The sequence below is a fragment of the Leuciscus leuciscus genome, assembly GCF_965113295.1.
Source record: "Leuciscus leuciscus genome assembly, chromosome: 4".
In the NCBI taxonomy this organism is placed as follows: domain Eukaryota; kingdom Metazoa; phylum Chordata; class Actinopteri; order Cypriniformes; family Leuciscidae; genus Leuciscus; species Leuciscus leuciscus.
The window spans coordinates 17,866,955-17,886,969 of NC_138728.1; the positions used below are offsets into that span (position 1 = coordinate 17,866,955).

Consider the following 20,015-nt stretch of genomic DNA (forward strand, 5'->3'; position numbering starts at 1 on the left):
AGCTTAGCATTGACGGTGACAACGCACCTATCTGACGTTAACCCAACATCATTCAGGCACAATACAGAGGCGTGACCCCCTATACCCTTATTCGCACTAAGTGCACCAGAAGTGCTGTAAATCTTCTCTCAAGACACAGGAAATCATTTGGCATGCCATGGCTATAGCTTTTGAGTGTACATCAGTTGTACACTGGTTATTGCGGTGCATTATGGGATTGAATGAACGCACTGGATAATGTCCACTATGGTTTCGGACTACAGATGTCTGTCCCTTCAAACAGTGCACTATATAAGCATGGGAATAAATTTCATCTAACAGTTGAGGGGGGACAATAAACATAAAATTTCTCAAGAGCAATTTCTGAAGGGGACACACATAATACAGCCAAAATTGTACTTGTAAGGATGTGTGTACACAGAGGAAAACATTACAACTATTATTTCGTTATTATTTGGAATTTCTTATTATGTTTTCCTTTTCTCTCTCATTTTCTGTGGCCAGCAACACAAAGCGATAGTTGTTTAAATATGAGTTAGGTTCATAGGTTCACCACGCGGTCATATTATAATTATTAGAATAAAATAGCCTTGACAGCCTAAGGTTACTTACTGGAGTTCCACAACTACTGAAGAAGTTTGTTCTCTCCCACCGGACTTGTGTGTGTAGATGAGTTAAAGGGGGAAAGCAAGCGGTGGACCAAAGCACTGTGCGGCAAGGGCGGGGGGACTCAAAATGTTTCTAAACTAGTGGTAAATAGAGTGTTCTTTAATAGCAATGAATGAAATGAAGGGAAAAAAACGAACTGTTATGACAGTGTTGACGATAAGCATCTCTTTTAACCTGATAGAGAGAGCTGTTGAGTTCGGGGCAGCTCTCTGACAGTAATGACTTGTGATTTACTGCTTTGATTTAGCCCTGCTAACATGGAGTAATACATATTATGGGGCCTGGTAATACAGAGATATAAGAAAAAATAGAGGAGCACAATGGCTCCACCAGATGAGTCAATTAATTCTGGCTCTACAAAGACATGAGCTTCATTACAGAATGTACTGCTAAAGGCTTACAGGAGATGTATATGGTGCTGAGGCAAAAGTGCAAATGAATGTTAAGCACATGCAAGGAATCTGTTGTTTACATAACTGATGTTGGAATGTAACAGGCTAGCGGTACTGAAAAAAAAAAAAAATCATAATTCATGGCGCCCTCTGCTGGCTAGTTATGGTAAAGGGATACATTCTAAGAAAAGTCTAGCCCAATGAACACACAGTGTTATTTCCAAATATTTCCAAATACTGTACTTTCCAAAATGAAGGAATGATTAAGCCTGAATAGATTTTTAATAGTTTTATTTTTTTTTTACCTGTATTTTGAATAACAAATTGCATTGTGTTGTGTTTTAGGGTTGGAAATTACCAGTACCTTTTTCCTTTTTTTTTTTGTATGAAGTCACCTGTATAACTTAATTTTTTCAGCAAAATCTAGAATGTATTTTAGAACATGTTTTCGTCTATACAATGAAAGAAAGTCAATGGGGTCCAAAACAACACTGCACCTTATCGTCTTTTATTGTATGAACTTATAAATAAATAAACGGTCAAGACTGGAGACTGGAGCTGGATTATACTATCATAATCAATGACTTACATAAAACAATAAATATAAAGTATGCTGTTGCAAAATTATACAGTACAGGCCAAAAGTTTGGACACATTACTATTTTTAATGTTTTTGAAAGAAGTTTCTTCTGCTCATCAAGCCTGCATTTATTTGATTAAAAAATACAGACATTTTTTTAATATTGTGATATATTATTACAATTTAAAATAATTGGTTTTCAATTCATTATACTTTAAATTATCATTTATTTCTGTGATGCAAAGCTGAATTTTCAGGATCATTACTCCAGTCTATCACATGATCCTTTAGAAATCATTCATATGATGATTCATTATCACAGTTGGAAACAGTTCTGCTGCTTAATATTTTTTCATAACCTGTGATACTTTTTTAGGATACTTTGATGAATAAAAAAGAAGCAAATAAAAAAAAAAAGAAGCAAATGTTTTAAAAATAGAAATCTTTTGTAACAAGAATATACACTACTGGTCAGTAATTTGGGGTCAGTAATTTTTTTTTCTTTCTTTGTTTGAAATAAATCAATACTTTTATTCAGCAAGGATGTTGAATAAAAAGTGATAGTAAAGAAGATTTATATTATTAGAAAATATTTTTTTATTTTGAATAAATGCAGTTCTTTTTAACCTTTTATTCATCAAATATATTAGGCAGCAGAACTGTTTCCAACACTCATAATAAATCTGAATATTAGAATGATTTCTAAAAGGATCATGTTATAGACTGGATGTCACATGTGACACTGAAGACTGGAGTAATGATCCTGAAAATTCAGCTTTGCATCACAGAAATAAATGATAATTTAAAGTATAATAAATTGAAAACCAATCATTTTAAATTGTAATAATATATCACAATATTACATTTTTTTGCTGTATTTTTGATCAAATAAATGCAGGCTTGATGAGCAGAAGAAACATCAAAAATAGTAATGTTTCCAAACTTTTGGCCTGTACTGTATCTGTTCTCTATAACTGAATAACTAAAAATAAATACAATTAATATATATATATATATATATATTAACTTGCATTCCTCTTTATGAGCTCAAGAGGGCAGAGTAATACCAACAGTGAGAGTCCCTTTCCAGAATGCATCTGTCCACTGTCCAACTGAGTGTCAGTGATTTCTAATGTTTTTCATTTATAATGCTCTCGGTGCAAATTGATTTGTGGCTATTAATAACATAGGCACACATTACAAGAATGTCCTTGTTACAACAGATGTTCTGTACCTCTTTAAGACAACGAATATGCACTCTTTCACATCTAAATTAAATTGCGTGCTTAAATTGTTTTACGGAAATGGATTTTCTGTAGCTTGACAGAAAAGCCACATGAAAATTCCATGAGGTAAACTCATTTAGCGACTGTACTTTGAATGACCCATTGTAGGATAGCTATAATGGGAGTGCACGGTTCAGAAGCTAATAAAACTGCTGATGTAAAAGGTATAGTACTTGTCTGTGTGTGTGTGTGTGTGTGTGTGTGTGTGTGTGTGTGTGTGTGTGTGTGTGTGTGTGTGTGTGTGTGGCAGATGAGCTAAAAATCGTATCTAAGAGTGTGTGTAGGCCAGTGCAAATCCACTACTGTACTTCCTTCTGTGGGAGTTTATGAGTTTGGTTATTCAGCTATTCAGTCGAGCAGACGTATCATTTCGAAACAACCCTTGATATGTTTATTTCTATCAGCAATATGTCCCACTGTGTGGTCTATGGAAATCATTATCCCAAAAAGACAATCTGACAAAGAATACTGATACCATGTCCACTGCACTGAGCACATTTTCCAAAACTTAACACATAAGCATACTAGAAAAAGTCATTTCTACGATATCCAGTACCTGGGGACGTCACTGTGGTGTGCAAGTATTTTTCACAGCATTTGAGTCTCTCAGAGCACTTCATTATCGCATGCCAAAGTCAAAGGCATAGTTTTTTTAACTTTTTGATTGCAATAATGATCAGCCCTTCCTAAAATATATAAGTCGCAATAGGCCTATAATCTCAGACCCATTTGCACTAAATTAGAAATATAGTAAACAAAATATTTAAAGACTATAAAATGTTTGCAAAATAAAATTACTGATTTTCATATCATCATTGTATTGAAGCCATTCATTCATATTATCTGGGAAATGTTTCCTTTTAGCTTAAAGGTATAGTTCACCCAAAAATGCTAATTCTGTCATAATTGACTTACCCTAAAGTTGTTCCAAATCTGTATGAGTTTATTTCTTCTGCTGAACACAAAAGAAGTTATTTTGAAGAATGCCGGTAAGCGAACAGTTGATGGGAAAAATGGAAGAAACAAAAAATAAAAAAATACTATGGAAGTCAGTCCCAACAACAACTTGACATTGGTTACGGACATCTTCAAAATATCTTCTTTTGTGTTCAGCAGAAGAAAGAAAAACTCATACAGGTTTGGAACAACTTTAGGGTGAGTAAATTATGACAGAATTAGCATTTGGGTAAACTATCCCTTTAAATGACTATATTATAACTGTACATGTGAGTGAGTGTGTGTGTGTGTGTGTGCGTGTGAGAGAGAGAGAGAGCAGGGACTCAAGCTAAAGAGAGTAGGGACAAAGAGAATGGTCTCTTACCTTTTCCCAGGAGGTGAGGGATGATCAATAAAGGTGAGCCATCACCGAGAGAAAGAGACAAAAAATAAAGTTCAGAAAATCAGAAGAAAAAAAAATGCACAGCCTAATGTGAAATGCCATCAACTGAATATCATTATGATAAGTGTCAGTGTTGACAAAAAAAGCAGTTTTTGTCCCCTCATTTAGAGTCAGTCATAACTGAAAGTCAGATGAAGTGAAGGATTCAATAACGTGTGCGTCTTTATAAACCAATAGATTAAAAGACCCAGCTCATAAGAGCCAATAATTAATAAATCAGACCAAAATAGACCTGTTCTTTTTGAGCGCAGACAGTTTTTAAAAAGGTTTTTTTTAGCATGTTTTCTTGCTTCAGTCTGATTTGTTTATCTCATCACATTTAAAAGTAATTTGAGATATAAATTATATTGTACAAAATATTATGCCTTTATTCTGTGTATCTGAAACAATTTTTTTCCTGAGCAAACTATACCAAAAATCAACAATGTATTAAATATTTCTTGTCGTTTCAGCAGTTAGAAGAGTTTTACTGGATTTTCTTTAAAACTTTACAAGGAAGATCCTGTAGCAGATTGTCCTAATCCACTCATCTCACAAACAAGCATGTCTGTGACTTCCCACAATGCCTCTGAAGTCTGCCCGTCCCATGACTTTATGATAAGAAAAAATTTGCAGTGACCTTTCCTCCAGCCAGACCATCAAGTAACGGCACGTTGATCCACAAAACACTTAATTGTATTTCACTGTTATGGTATGTTTGGGTATTTTAGCTATATGGTCATTGCTTTCATTTGGGCAATTGATTGATTGGGTCGAGAGATCAAAACTAAGGAAATGCAGAATCAGAAAGAATGAAGAAATTTGGACTGAACTCTAATTGACTGAGACTCAAAACCTGCAAACCTATGACAAACACTCCACAGCTTAAAACATTGAAACATGGATTGTCTATGTCTACTTTTCCAGCAAGCTGTCAGAAGAACGAGGAACAAGATTGAGTGAAAGAGAATGGAAAGTGGACAGGAACAGATGTTCTTCATTTGGCCACAAGAGGGAGCTCAATACGACTGTCAGGTGCTCTAGCCTGTGTAGAATCTCAATTCAACTTAAAAGCTCAATTGTTGCCTAAAATATATTCAAAATTTGCCTTGTTCAATCTTGTATAATTTGAAGTTGAAATTATTTTGATGAGTTAAAGTAATGGAAAAGCATATGTTGCCATGACTTAATCATATAATTTCTTACAGTTTATGCACATAGTGTACACACACACACACACACACACACACTCCCGCTTACTATGTACATTTAAACTACGCCAGTCAAACATTTGTCAGACCTTCTCTTCTCATTCTTTATTTTTACTATTTCTACATCATAGTAAAATAGTAAAGTCATCAAACTATGAAATAACACAAATGGAAGCGTATGAATTACATAGCGACCACCAAAAACATTAACAAAGCAAAGATCTCATATTTGAGCTGCTTTGTCAAGATTCCAGCTCTTCACAGCCTGGACATTCTTTTAACCAACTTGAGGTGCCTCCTGGGATGCCTTTAAAACACTGTTGAGGGAGTTTCCAAACATGCTGGACATTTGTTGGCTGCTATTCCTAAAATTAAGATATTTAATGTGTATCACATGTTCTAAAAAATATGCTGAACAAAAGAGTACTGTGTTCATAAATAAAGAATGAAAGCTTGAAAGAATGCACCAACTAAAATGTGTAAAAGAACAAACGCACCAACAGAAAAACAAACATAAGAACCAAAATGTGTGAAAAAGAACAAATGAATGCATAAACAAAAGTACAAGAGTAAGAACTGTGTTAGCAATGGTGTTAAAAGAACAGATAAAAGCTTGAACTATAAACATAAACATAAAAAAGAGAAACGTGTGGCAAAAACAAAGCACAAATGAACCAGAATTGTTAAAAGAACAAGCGGAAGCCTGAAAAATAAAATTAAAATAAATGTAAGAACCAAAAATGTGTGACAAGAAAAAGCACAAACAAAAGAACAAACATAAGAACTAAAAATGTTTGAAGGCACAAACAAAATAAAAAACGTAGACCAGAACTGTTAAAATAAACGAAAGCACATTCAAAATAACAAGTAGAAACAAATCTGGGTTGAAAGTAGAAACAAAAGAACAAATGTAAGAACCAGAAATGTGTGACGAGCAAAGCACAAACGTTAGAACAAACATAAGAACTAAAAATGTGTAAAAGAACAAACAAAAGCACAAATGTAAGTACCAGAACTATGTTAAAATCACAAACGAAAGCTTGAACAAAAAGAAAAAAAGATGAGAACCAGAAATGTGTGACAAAGAACAAAGCACAAACAAAAGAACTAACAAAAGAAAGATTTAGACCAGAACTGTTCAAATAAAAAAAGCACAAACAAATTAACAATTATTAGAAACAATTCTGGGGTGAAAGTACAAACAAAACTGCAAACAAAAGATACATTTAAGAACCAGAAATCAAGGGCAAAGCACAAACAAAAGAACAAACGTAAGAACTAAAAATGTTTGAAGGAACAAACGAAAGTGCAAACAAAAGAAAAAAACATAGACCAGCACTTTTAAAATAAACAAAAGCACAAACAAATGAAAAAGTATTAGAAACAAAACAGGGTTGAAAGTAGAAACAAAAGAACCACCAGAAATCACACAGACACACAAAACAACATGCGCTCGAAAGAACAAATTCATCACTTGCATTCTCATTTTTAAGTCGCTTTGGATAAAAGCATCTGCTAAATGTAGAAGCGTAAATGTAGAGAGAAAGGAAGAAAGAAAGAGGGCAAGTACCACAGAAGATGACTACAGAATCTTCTACAGAAGCTGGGACAAGCTGAGGTTATGTAATTTGCAGGTCAGCCTTGTGCAGCGCCGTTCCACTGATTAGACGCTCCAGTGTGTGTGTGTGTGTGTGTGTGTGTGTGTGTGTGTGTGTGTGTGTGTGTGTGTGTGTGTGTGTGTGTGTGTGTGTGTGTGTGTGTGTGTGTGTGTGTGTGTGTGTGTGTGTGTGTGTGTGTGTGTGTGTGTGTGTGTGTGTGTGTGTGTGTTAGATTCAGGCTTCTGGGGCAGACTTGAGGTTCAGGACCTCCACTGAGAGCTTCCAAACATACATCCACCCACTGTCCTCCTCTGATAAGAAATAAAGCTGTGTCCGCAGAGAGACCCACCAACTGAAACTCCGCTAATCGGCTAATGCACACAGGAAGAACAGGTAAAAACGCAGAACTACTTCAAGAATGTGCGTGTGTGTGTGTGTGTGTGTGTGTGTCTGTGCGTGCGTGCCGAGGGACTCTGACTCACTGAGCAGTGCATCATCTCAAACACGTACGATTCAATATGGTTTCTCAGAATTAGAGCTGTCATTCGGCTTGTTATCAGCGGTGATGTAAGGCAGTGCCGCGGGTTATTTGAGCAAAAAACAGAGCTGTTGCTGAAGATGATCTCGTCTTTTGAGATTGTAAAATTGTACATTACAGTCTGCTTTCCAAAAATATGTCAGTGCTAGTAGAAGCACATGCCGTGGCCCGTATGCTAAATATCTGTGTAAAAATGTGAGTGTGTATGTGTGTTTCTTTAGCAGGTTTACTTAGGCGCTCCAGTGGCAGCATTGAAGGTCAAGGACACCCTCTCACTGTCTGATGTGTGCCCTCAATTACCCACAAGCCATCTGTGCACTCTCTCCCCCTCTTTCTCTCTCTCACCTTCAAAGTGAATGTGGTGAAGATCTAGTGTCATTTGACGGGGAGGCATTGGTTGATGGAGAAAAGGACAATTCCTATTTTAGGGGTGTACCGATACCAGTGTAGTCTGAGTTGAGATTTTAGTGAATCAAAACAAAGACAGCACCACCAGCTTCCCAGTAGAATTACTTTGAGCCAGTTATCTTTAGTAAAAACATGCAATGCAAACAGTGTAGTCTGGTTGTTGTATGAATTACTCAAATGAGTTGGTTCTTTTTAGTGAATAGAAAGCATGAATTAAACATACAGCTTACAACTACTGTAACTGTAAGGCTCAAATGATGAATCGTTCAGAGGAATCGAAATCAGAACTATTAAAGGGATAGTTCACTTTGAAATAAATTAATGGTATGTTTTAGCTTACCTCAAGGGCATCCAAGATGTAGCTGTCTTTTTTTCCGCAGTAGTTTCAATTTTGATATTTTTAGGTCAAACCGTTCTTGTCTGTCAGTCATATAATGCAGGTCTATGGTCACTGTCTCAAAGAGCATGCACAGAGTCCAAATTAAAACAATTCCCCGTCGTCCAAATTAAACAATTCCCCATCGTAAGTACACATTGATGGCCTAAGACACGAAACGAGCGGTTTGTGTGAGAAAACGAACAGTATTTATATCGTTTTTACCTCTTATACACAGCCATGTCCAAGTGATCTGATCTGACGTGTACGCAGACTGGTGCATAGATATATACACTAGATGTCGCCTTAAAGACATTCGTTCCAATGAACTGCCGTAGATAAAGCGACATCTAGTGTGTATATATCTATGCACCAGTCTGCGTACACGTCAGATCAGATCACTCGGACATGGCTGCGTATAAGAGGTAAAAACGATATAAATACTGTTCGTTTTCTCACACAAACCGCTCGTTTCGTGTCTTAGGCCATCAATGTGTACTTACGATGGGGAATTGTTTAATTTGGACGACGGGGAATTGTTTTAATTTGGACTCTGTGCGTGCTCTTTGAGACAGTGACCATAGACCTGCATTATATGACTGACAGACAAGAACGGTTTGACCTAAAAATATCAAAATTGAAACTACTGCGGAAAAAAAGACACCTACATCTTGGATGCCCTTGAGGTAAGCTAAAACATACCAAAAATTTATTTCAAAGTGAACTATCCCTTTAAATTCTTCACGATTTCCATCCCTTATTTTCAGCAATGTCAGTTTTAACTCTTTATTTAGGTGAACATGAATCAAAATATCAGATCTGTACAGTAGGCCTCATACTGTAGTATATATTCAGTCTTAGTTTGACCTGTGGTGAGGCCAAGGCACCCGCACAGCTGATCCGATCAGCAGTCATATGAATATCACAGGCACACAACACAAGAACAACTAATGCCCTGCTGATACCAGTTACATTCATCCATTTTCCTCTCTTTCACATGCATAGTACCTCATCCTATCTTATACCCTCCGGATGGGTGTTTTGCTTCTCTCTTTCTCTTTTGCTCTCTTCCTCTTGCTCTTATCTGAGGTGATGAGACGGTTCAAGTCACACAGAAGCTGCTGTCAGAAGCTTTTAAAACTTAAAGAGGCCATATTCTTCTGAAGCATATTTCCCCCCTGAGGTCCACTTACAATATTAGTCAAGGTTTCTTGCACCAGAAAAGTTGTAATTTAGTTTTTCAAGACCTTTCCACCCTATCGCTGACCCTTAAAGTGCGGTTACATTAGCGAATTTTGACTAATTTTGAGGGCAAAAAAGGTTCATTGTCTATTGTCAATAGTGTAGTGATGTAGGAAGCACAGCTCACATAGAAGTCATTTTCAAACAAGATCAAGAGAACTCTCGGGAAATCTTTCGCCCTCATGCAAAATTCTTGATTGCATGGATTCCTATTGAAATGACTGCATTTTGCCAACGGAAATTTGACAAACTGCGGTAAATGTGAATGCACCTTTAGAATTGATTATTTTCTTACTGTTCCTTTAATATGTGTATATGTAAATTACCTCTTTGATGATTGGCTAACCTCTATACATGTGAAATAAACAATCTGCCAAGTTGAAAGACATTGAACAGGACCCTGAACACATGTTAATGTGGCCGGTCATATACTAATATGCTTATGGGTGAGCCAATATCATAATCCAGACAATTTTACAGCCTTTTCAGCTTGTATACTGTCAGTATTTCTACCTATATGATACAGTTTTCAATCTCATAATCCATGTAAGCTACAATTCTCTTATAGCCTAATAAATATATACATACAGTCTCCTCACATGCAAACTCATTAACTACACGCGTTCACTCCTGCGTACTAGGTCTACCAAAGGCATGGTTATATTTACGTTTAGCAGTTAGCTTGCACTGGTTCTTGCTCTGAAATCATGTTTTACTAACGTGGCCTGAATATTATCCAACAATAATGAGCCCCATTTAAAGCGCATTAGCATCTGCTCTGCCAGAGCGCTACGCTTTGATCAAACGGAAACACCAGCGCTGTTTATTTCATAATGGAAAAGGAAACTCCCTTTTGAGTCGTTCCAGCACAAGTCACGTCAGAATAAGCAGGCAGTTCTGTGACGTCAAATGGTGCTTTGGAAGTTGCCCAAGAAATCAAAATTGGTTTGTGGCTTGTAGTCCCTTTGTGTTAGCTTTGAGGCTAAAGTGTATGCTACTGTGCTCCTGAGGCTTGTTGCATGAAGCTTGATGAACAAAGTTTCAGAGTAGGTTTAGAGTTGACAAAACCATACAAATCCACCATGGTTTACAGTAGATCAGGTTCAGCGGGCTAACAACCTTCTCTGTCAACTCAGGATTTGATCCAGAGTTTGTGAGTAGCTCTGGAGCGCGTGCACCATGTGACGTGCTGCAAACAGCCAATCACATGAAACGGAGCATAATTCAGAATAAAACCTGCTCTGGAGCAGGTTAGCCGTGAAGCATTTCTTACTTCGACATAAGCATTTCGACTTAACTGGGTAGCAACTGAATCCGGCTTCATGCAACAGGCCTCTGAAAAACTTCAGCACAAACACACATTTACAGTCTCTCTTTCTCAGGGAAAACGGCCTAATTATTGATGACTCATCTTGCATACAGGGGCGTACACAAATTTTTGTCCAATCACATTCTCTCTAGAACAAGAATGTGCCTCCCGCTAATACCACATAGCTATAACAGTAGCAAGTAGCAACTAGATTTTTTATTTTTTTTGAGGGAAATAAGAGTGATGCTCACCAAAAATCGCTGCTCACCGCTAGCATGTTGTGGGTGGTTGTCAGGGTGTTGCTATGCGGTTGCTCATTTTTAGTCCATTGTTACTGTATGTGGTTGTTAGGGTGTCTCTATGACTCTTTGGTCCCTCTTTTAACTTAAGATGTGGTCAAATTTATGGTTGATTTTCACGAGGGCGAAAGATTTCACAACAGTTTAGTTGCGTCGACCAACAGAAAGCAGTTTAAAAGTGACTTCTGTGCGAGTTGTGCTTCACACATCGCTACACTATTGACAAAAGACAATGAACCTTTTTTTGCCAGCAAAATTCTGCAGAAATTTCACTAGTGACTGCACTTTAATTCTATGTCCCATCCAGACTTCTTGTTTCTATTAGAAAATAGTGTTTGTCGAACCATTTCATGGGCACTCTTGTGTCACACTGAGAGAGACTGAGTGGGTCTGTTGATAGCTGTGGACATATATTCTTGGTCTCTTGTGCTCGATGACTCTCTCTCTCTCTTCTGCAACCCTATCTCTCTCATCCAAGGCCCACTCTTTCTTAGTCCTTCTCTCTCTCTCTCTCTCTCTCTCTCTCTCTCTCTCTCTCTCTCTCTCTCTCTCTCTCGTGACCTAGTTAGCAGGGGCTTGTCAGTCATACAGCTGTCTCATTCCTTTTTAAATGCTTTAGGCTCTCTGTTCTGACCATCACACACACACACACACACACACACACACACACACACACACACACACACACGCACACACACACACACACACACACACACACACACACACACACAGAACTAACTCTTCATATTCACATTTCCTACTGGATGACTTCATAATATATATTTTTATTCAGAGAATATGTGCATACATTTGTCACTCCCAATGACTAATGCGATGACATTATAATGTTCTAGACTACATGTATTCATGTGCATTTACATTTATTTATTTGGCAGACGATTTGACTTTTTTCATTGCCCATAAAAATACCATTCACATTATTTCCTTGAAAACTAATTTTTGTCTGCATTATTTACCCCCATTATTTTGCAGATTTTCCGTTGAATATTTGCAAAAAACAACGCAGTTCAAAGTGTCACTCATAGCAGCATTGTAATGAGAAGTCACTAATGAAAATCTCATTGGGTTATATCTGATGACAACGGCAGAAATGCATGGCCACATGAAGTTCTACTGATATGTAACAATAAAAGAAAAAAATACTTCATTACATCTTGCACAATTGTCACTAAGCTTAGTAGATCATTTGATAGATTTGATTCGCTTATGTCAGATAAAAAAGGGACCACTACTACATTGATATTTCAATCGAATCAAGTTGGCATTTAGATTATAAACTCAGAAGTACGACATGGATGGCACAGGAAACAGCATTCAAGGTCCCGCACTAATCTGAAAGATCTTTGGATGCTACATCCATGCAGACAGCACAGACTCCATCAAAGCACACACATTTAAGGAACGGACATGCATAAAATGTCCAAATAAGAACCTACAGAGACAAACAGTAATTGACATCCAGAATTAGAAACTGCTGTGAGCTCATCGCTGTGGGTGTGACCCTTGAGATGTCCCTGTCACCGTCATTACAGCCCACCCTTGCTAAATGACTGCAGAGCTGCCTCATGCACACACATCTTTTACTTCATTCACCTCTCCACCAAATGGCTTTTAATTAAATCTTAATGCAAAATTAAGACCATTAATGATATGTATCATAACGCCCACCACAGAAGACTTCAGAGAAATGTAGGAGACGATGATGCCTTGATTTTTCGTGCTGCTTTAGATTTTAGTTACACTCATTATTATTTCATGTAAATATTCTACAACTGGCATCTGTTATCATGGTCCATGGGTCTGCAGTCAACCACAGCCCCTCTAATGTTCTGCTAAGGTGATTTTTAGGGTGGTGTTATGCAGTTGCTAGGATGTTATGGATACTTTTTTTGTAAGTGTTCCCTAGATATGAAGAGCAAATCCCCCATAGGATGCAACAAGAACTAACAAATGGGTTGGATTCACACAAAAAATCTTAAGAAAGAAGTTCATTTCTTGACAAATTCTTAATAATTTGTCAATTCTTTTCTTAAGAAGAAAATGACAATGACTCCATCTTGAGAAACTCATGCGACATGTTTGTGAGGAAACAACTCAAAGGTAAGAGAGATCCCTGACACGACAGGCCCAACCAAGAACAATCTGCGAGAATCCCTTTGTATTGTGTGGGAACGTTCTAGGACTTCATTTCCATTTTTAGTGAGAATATGCACGCTGCATATTTATTTAATCAAAAGGAATCCCCCTGCTGTATCCCCGCCCCACATGAACAAAGTGAGAGAGCGGAATAAAAGATTCCGCTGTCTCTCTTCCTGTGCCGTGCTTCCAGCATACATCTGTGAACACAGCTGCAGGCACATTCACAAAACCATTGGCTGTGCCCAAATTCCCCTACTTAGCATGTACTGAATATGACTTGGGTGCATTTTCAAAAACGTACGATTTAGCATGAGGAACAAGGAACGCAGACAGCCTGCATCTAATATGCACAATCAAACATGGTCAACCAACAGCCGTCCCTGTATGCTGCTGACCTGTCAATGAGAAAATGAGAGCTTCGGCATGGGGAAGACTGTGATGTCCTATGAGATCTGTCTACAGCCATGGGCACATTCACACAGAAACAGAATCAGAGGCCTGACGGACAAATATCAGACATGTTTATTTATATCCTCCGCCTGTGTTAAGGCATCGACTTTGTATCTGCTTTCCTGGGGCTTGCTTTCTGTTATATCAGTCTCATTCACTGACAATTTTCTGTTGATACAAAGCAGAGTATTCCGATATTATTGGATGACAACGAGATAAATACAGTGATATGAGTGCAGGCGTGTGTCGAAAGTATAGGGAGTATACTGAGGGATTGCATATGGGAATATTTCTTCATTACAAAAATTAATGTCCTTTTATTTGTTAATTTGAAAAGTGATTTCAAATTTTATTTTTGAATGAATAAATTGATAATAAACCTTCATTTTATATTTTAAGAGGCACTCCTCTTCCTCCACACATAATGGCAGACACACGCCAAGCTGACGTCAAAGAACTAGAGGCAGCCGACTCTGTAACGTCTTGACTTCTTTGCTCACTTTCATCACTTTGCTTTAATTCTCGTGTGCTGACTTGTTTGGAACACACTGCAAAAACTATCCCGACAGACGCTCACTGACGGCCGACTGTCTCAAGAGCAGATTAACAATACAACAGTCTCAGTTACAGTGATATTTCCAAGACACCCCCTAGGAACGCCACCTTTCCAAAGTCCAATCAATATTTACACTTCTCACTAAAGAATTTATTCATTTCTTCGAGATGGCAGAAGATGCAACAAACGACTCCCTTATCTGAAGTAATACATTTGAATAAATCAATAACTACTGTCTGGACCACTGACACAATGAAAATAAACCTAATCCCGCTTAAACCTTTTAACCTGTACGCCACCTGTGCACCAGCGGGGGAATTACAATCAGTCTCGTAGAGGTGGTTTTTAAAGGTTACAGGTTGTAATGATAATGTGGGGGTCTGTAGCTAGAGGGGTGGTAGCAGCCGACTGGCGCGGAGGAGTACCTGTGCACTGATTACCCTGACGGCAGCTGTGGTGGGCTGTGGGCGCTTGGCGTTGGATGTACGAGTTTAACAGCTGTGCCCGCTGTGGGTGGGCAGAAATCCTGGCGATGAAGGGAGCCAGGCTGTAATTATCACAACACAGGGGCTCAGGGAGAAAGAAAGAGAGAGGGGGGAAAAAACAAAGAGAAACAGACAAGCAAAGTAGCCAAAGACATGAGCGCTAACTACTGTACATCGTGAGCAGGGCCGAAGGGCCCATTTTCAGCCCAAGGCACTTTTTGTTTGTTTCTTTTTACTCATGTGCATCAACAGGAATATACAGAACAAATAACTAAAATATGTTTGCATACTAATGCAAACATTCTACAATCAAATTTATTAATAAGCATAGCTGAAAAATACTCCACATACACATTAAAAAGTCAAATAAATTTAAATGAATATCAGACAGCACAGCAGTATGGATTAGACTATGCTCGGCAATAAAATGTCATGTTACACCACTGTACAAAAACTTTGCTACTGTCTTGATGATTTGCAAAGAAGGGACTGATTGCCTCACAAAAATGTTGTCATTTACTGAGAATAATTTTTTCCCCCCATTATTAAGTCTTCTGGCTCCCCTTACTGCATGTGTAATATATGGTATGTAATAATATTTAGGCTATAACCACTACGAAGAGCTGTGCACGCTCAAAAGCCGGGATTTCAGGTGCACGAGGACCGCCTGCACACAGTCTTCACCGCAACTAGAACCACCTGCGATTTGCCTATTCTGTTTGTCTCTCATTGAAAGTTAACTAAGTTAAATGTCGAAGTGGTACTGCCGTTGAAAAAATTCGGCACAACACCAGCCTAATTTATGAACTGCCCACCAGGAATTCTCCCGATTCTCCCAATGGCCACACCGGGCCTGATCCTGAGTATTCATCGCAACTATCTGGAGTTAAGCCCCATGTCGTGATCAGGGACAGACCATGTATGAAATATTCAGGGAAAATCCCTGACTAATCAATCGTCATGCTAGATTGGATCCCTCCAGTGCTGCTTTTCAAACCGACGGGCGGTTGGTTAGTAGGTTAATAGGTATTTACTATCAATACTAAATCTTTATTTAGACAGTGAACATTACGAAATTAGACTTTAATATGTGTTGTGTGCTAAGATATTAAGCGCAAAGCCAAAATAAGCTGTATTTACACTGAAACCAATTCAAATTCGTTTTCTAAATCTGATTTTTAAGGCTTACTGTCCACACTGTTACTGTTGGGATATCTACATCAGTTGGTATAGTAAGGATGTAATCGTCCACATAATACCAAAACATTTTTTTCAACAACTAAGGCTTTGTTCAGACTGGATTGTTTTGCCTATCCGACTCAAATCAAAAACAAATATTTTTACAAGCCTGATAGAAACCATTGTCGAAGGTAGGATTTATTTTGGGATTTTGCTGAAGTATTAGTCTGGATGTTTTTATGTCATACATTAGGTGTTGAAGCAAGAAACACAACACATGCACATGTATTACACATTAATACACAACATGTGGGGATAGTTCATCCAAAACGAAAATTCAGAATTCTCATTTACTCACTCAAATCTGTGTCTGGAACAAAATGAGGGTGAGCAAATGACAAGGCGTGTTCTGATGCGCAAAACTGCAAAGCAGTTTCCAGTTTTCGCCATTCCAACTTAAAAAATAATAATTCTCCTTAAATAGTTATGTAGCTACATAGAAAGAGAGACATTGAGTATGTAGCAATAAGGACAGTAGAAGCTGTTAAAAGATTCACATTGGTGCATTTGCATGTTTGAAAGACAGTATCTGGCCTTCAAAACATCAGCAGGGACAAAGAAGGAATTCAAAAAATCTCTTATGAATCTGTTCTTATAAAGCTGTTCACGTTTACAGACTAAATTCAATCTGTTTCCACTGGTTTTATGGCTTTCATAACACTCGTGATGTTAGGTTTTGCAGTGCCAAATGGCCAGCAAGTGCAACTATACTGAAATGCAGATGGCTGTTCAACTGAAAACGTCTTCATTTGAATCTCCCATTGTTATTTAAGCATTCCAAGCAGAGTGTTTGTGACATCATCATCTATTTATGGCTCCGAAGTGAGGCAGTCTGAAGTTAAAAGGTATCCATTAACGGCCAGCTGCGCGCACAAAACATCAGCTCCCATTCTACGTCTGTGAATCAGTAATTCTATGCTATTCATAGACCGGACATGGCTGATTGGGTTAGCAGCACTTTGAGACTGATCAAATGTGTATTGCTATGGCTTCTAACGATTACATCATCAACAATTTAAACAAAAATAATCCATAATTAGCCTAAATAGAGGGCTTTCAAATTAATTAGTTACTTTGTACAATCTTGAAGCATTAGCCATTAGTCCATATTACACAACATGTTATTACTGTGTTATAAATTGGTAATATCCCATTAAAAAAGTGGTATATTGAAAAAAAAAGTGGTGCATGCAGCAATATAAAACATTAATTTGGTTTGTAATGGTGAAAGGTGTAGGTAGATGACATCAAGACTTCCTACTCTGCCAAAAAGGTCAGATTTCCTAACACTTCTAGTAGCTAAATGGATGTTAAATGTAATCTTAACATAATATTCTACATCATTCACATCATTCAAATGGTCAAGATGTCTGGTTATACATCTTAAAGGCTTCATTAAGCCACCATAGGATAAATCTAAATCACTGCTATGAGTCACACGTGTTAAAGGTGTCACACAGACTGCTGAATCGGTCCAAAATAGAGCCAATCTGTTGATGATAATTGTAGAATCTGTTCTTATATGATGTACAAATTAACTTTAAAGTAAATGCTTTATTAGAACGGCATGACCTACCCAGTTTACAACCAATAAACTAAATTAGTTTACAAGACTGTAAATTGTGAGAAATTGTCTTTGATGTTTCCAAGAATCAATGGACTAATGGACATTGCGCACATACTAAAGCATTCGTACTTCATTACTATAGGCCACTTAAGGGATTTTTCTTCTAAAAATTAAAACTCTTTATTATTTACTCACCCTCACATCCTTACAAACTCAAATGAATGTGGTCACATCCATGTTCATTCTACAGAAAAGAGCCGCCAGGACATTCTTCAAGATAACTTGTATTCCCTCAAGAAAGTACGTTATTCAGGTTAGGAACAACATGAGGGTAAAAGATGAGGACAGGAGAACTCTAAGGAGGACAGTGAACAGAAAGAGCTGTGGAGCGCAGCGGACGACATCTGCAGGGCTTTCGTTCTCTCCAGGCTGTCAATCACAACTTGATGAATGCCCGTGGGATGTGGCCAGCCACTTCCCATCATGCCTTGCAGTCATTCATATGAGTGGCCAACTGATAACAGAATGAAGTAGGGAATGAAGATGCCGGTGTCTATTTTGGTCCTTGCCCAAGTTCTATTTTAATAAACGCTGTCAATGTGCGCACTTTGAAAGACAGAGAGCTCCTCACTGCATTAAATATAAAACATAAAAGCAGGCGTTTCAAGAATAGATGACAAACAATAGGAGCTTCATAATGTATTTTTCATAATGTATTATTTGTATTTTTCTGAACTAGACTTGTTAATAAGATACATATTTAATTTAAGCTATGTGTAGGAACACAACACTATAATGAACTGTCTTTATTCCTGTTACAATATACAGTATCCATGTGTTTGGATTGTATTAGTAGCATTTGATTGAACTGTGTTCTTCTCAGGCCAAATATATTTTTCATAATTGTCAAGTTGAGGCAAGCTACGATACATACACTACCGTTCAAAAGATTGGGGTCAGTAAGAAATGTATAGATTTATTTATTTTTTACTCGTTTTAATGTCTTCCAGTAGAATTGTAAGTCTAATGACATAGAAAAGCAATAGCACCCACCCACCACCATCCTTACGCGGCACATTTTGACGTATCATTCACACATTTAAACATTAAAGGTCATGACAAAATTTACATAGAAATGTATGAGCTCAACACAATCAACATTTAAACAAATACCAAGCATGATGTTATGGTTTTCCTTCAACCTCTCTGGATTTTTCCTCTCTCTCACTCTCTTAGTATGAAGTGTTCATGTGGCCAAGGGGTCGAGTGAAGTAGGGCACAAGCAATAGCTGATGATCACATCGAATCATGTGCTGCGATGGAGGAAACCAGCTGACTGAATGAGCCCAGAGGAAGGAAAGAGAAAGAGTCAAACGCAAGGAGGGAAAGAGAATAAGAGAAATGGAGATAAGAATCTATTCATGTGTTTCTTGCCTTTCACTTAATCATCTGACTTTCCACAAGCCCATCAAACATCCTCGTATCCGAATGGTACATTCCATGACAAGCCAGGCGCAATGATTGGACAGTAAGAGATTGAACGATGATAAATGAAGAGGACGTGCATGATTTATGATGGGGGACTCAGTAAATTGACATGTTGTGTCTCTCTAATGACTCAGTTGCTGATGAATGCAATAGGACCATTACACCACACCAACACCATTTCACTACAGAACACCCACTTTTCACCATCTAATCAATTATCGATGGATAAAGCAGAATCCTGCTCTGTTTTCACTTCAGTTAACACTCAGAAATGTGTCACATTATGGAAGTGAAAATGGGTGGACAATGGCGTTTCACATTAAAGACAGCTTGTGAAATGGAATTTTCTAATGCATGTTATAGATCTTATGGTGAACAATTCATCTGTGGATATTTTATCTTCCAATGAAAACGTCAGACTTCTCTCTGGTGACGTCTGCAGGAATTTTTCAATCAATTAGTCGGCTTAAGAGCGAAAGTGTTCATCTTACTCTACTTCGGAGTGCAACACCCACATCTTAAAATGCAATGGTTCTTTTAAAGGGGCTATATGTAGAATTAAGAAACCCTTGTTATTAGCGACACCGGTGGCAGTTAAGTGAACTGCAGCCAACAAGTTATTGCTCGTGCTTGCATTCATGCACACGTAACGTACAAGAGACTGAACGTGATGATAAAGTCAATGGCCCAAATATACTCACAGCCAAGTTCTTTTTCGATCTTCGCTTAGAAGTAAAAAAAAAAAATTGGAAATACCTTTGCAGCGATATACTGTTAACGAACA

The 20,015-nt window shown here is 37.7% G+C and overlaps 1 protein-coding gene and 1 long non-coding RNA gene across 4 annotated transcripts in view; one reads left to right on the forward strand and one right to left on the reverse strand.

The window, feature by feature from the left end:
- ppfia2 (PTPRF interacting protein alpha 2) overlaps positions 1-20,015 on the reverse strand; it is a 160,724-nt gene that overhangs the window by 117,835 nt on the left and 22,874 nt on the right. The window contains exons 1-2 of one of the 3 annotated variants that reach the window (XM_082168190.1): positions 17,939-18,182; positions 14,878-14,999 (exon numbers count right to left, since the gene is read on the reverse strand). The exons of 1 other annotated variant lie outside the window; for it this stretch is intronic. The gene's annotated coding sequence lies outside the window, so the exon portion shown is untranslated. Of the gene's footprint in view, positions 1-14,877; positions 15,000-17,938; positions 18,183-20,015 lie in introns of those variants that run through there. One more of the 3 variants, XM_082168191.1, reaches the window with a different exon arrangement.
- Positions 1,694-20,015, forward strand: part of LOC309497907 — an 82,396-nt gene continuing 64,074 nt past the window's right edge. The window contains exon 1 of the long non-coding RNA XR_014205740.1: positions 1,694-2,539. This is a non-coding gene — a long non-coding RNA (uncharacterized lncRNA). The remainder of the gene's footprint in view (positions 2,540-20,015) is intronic.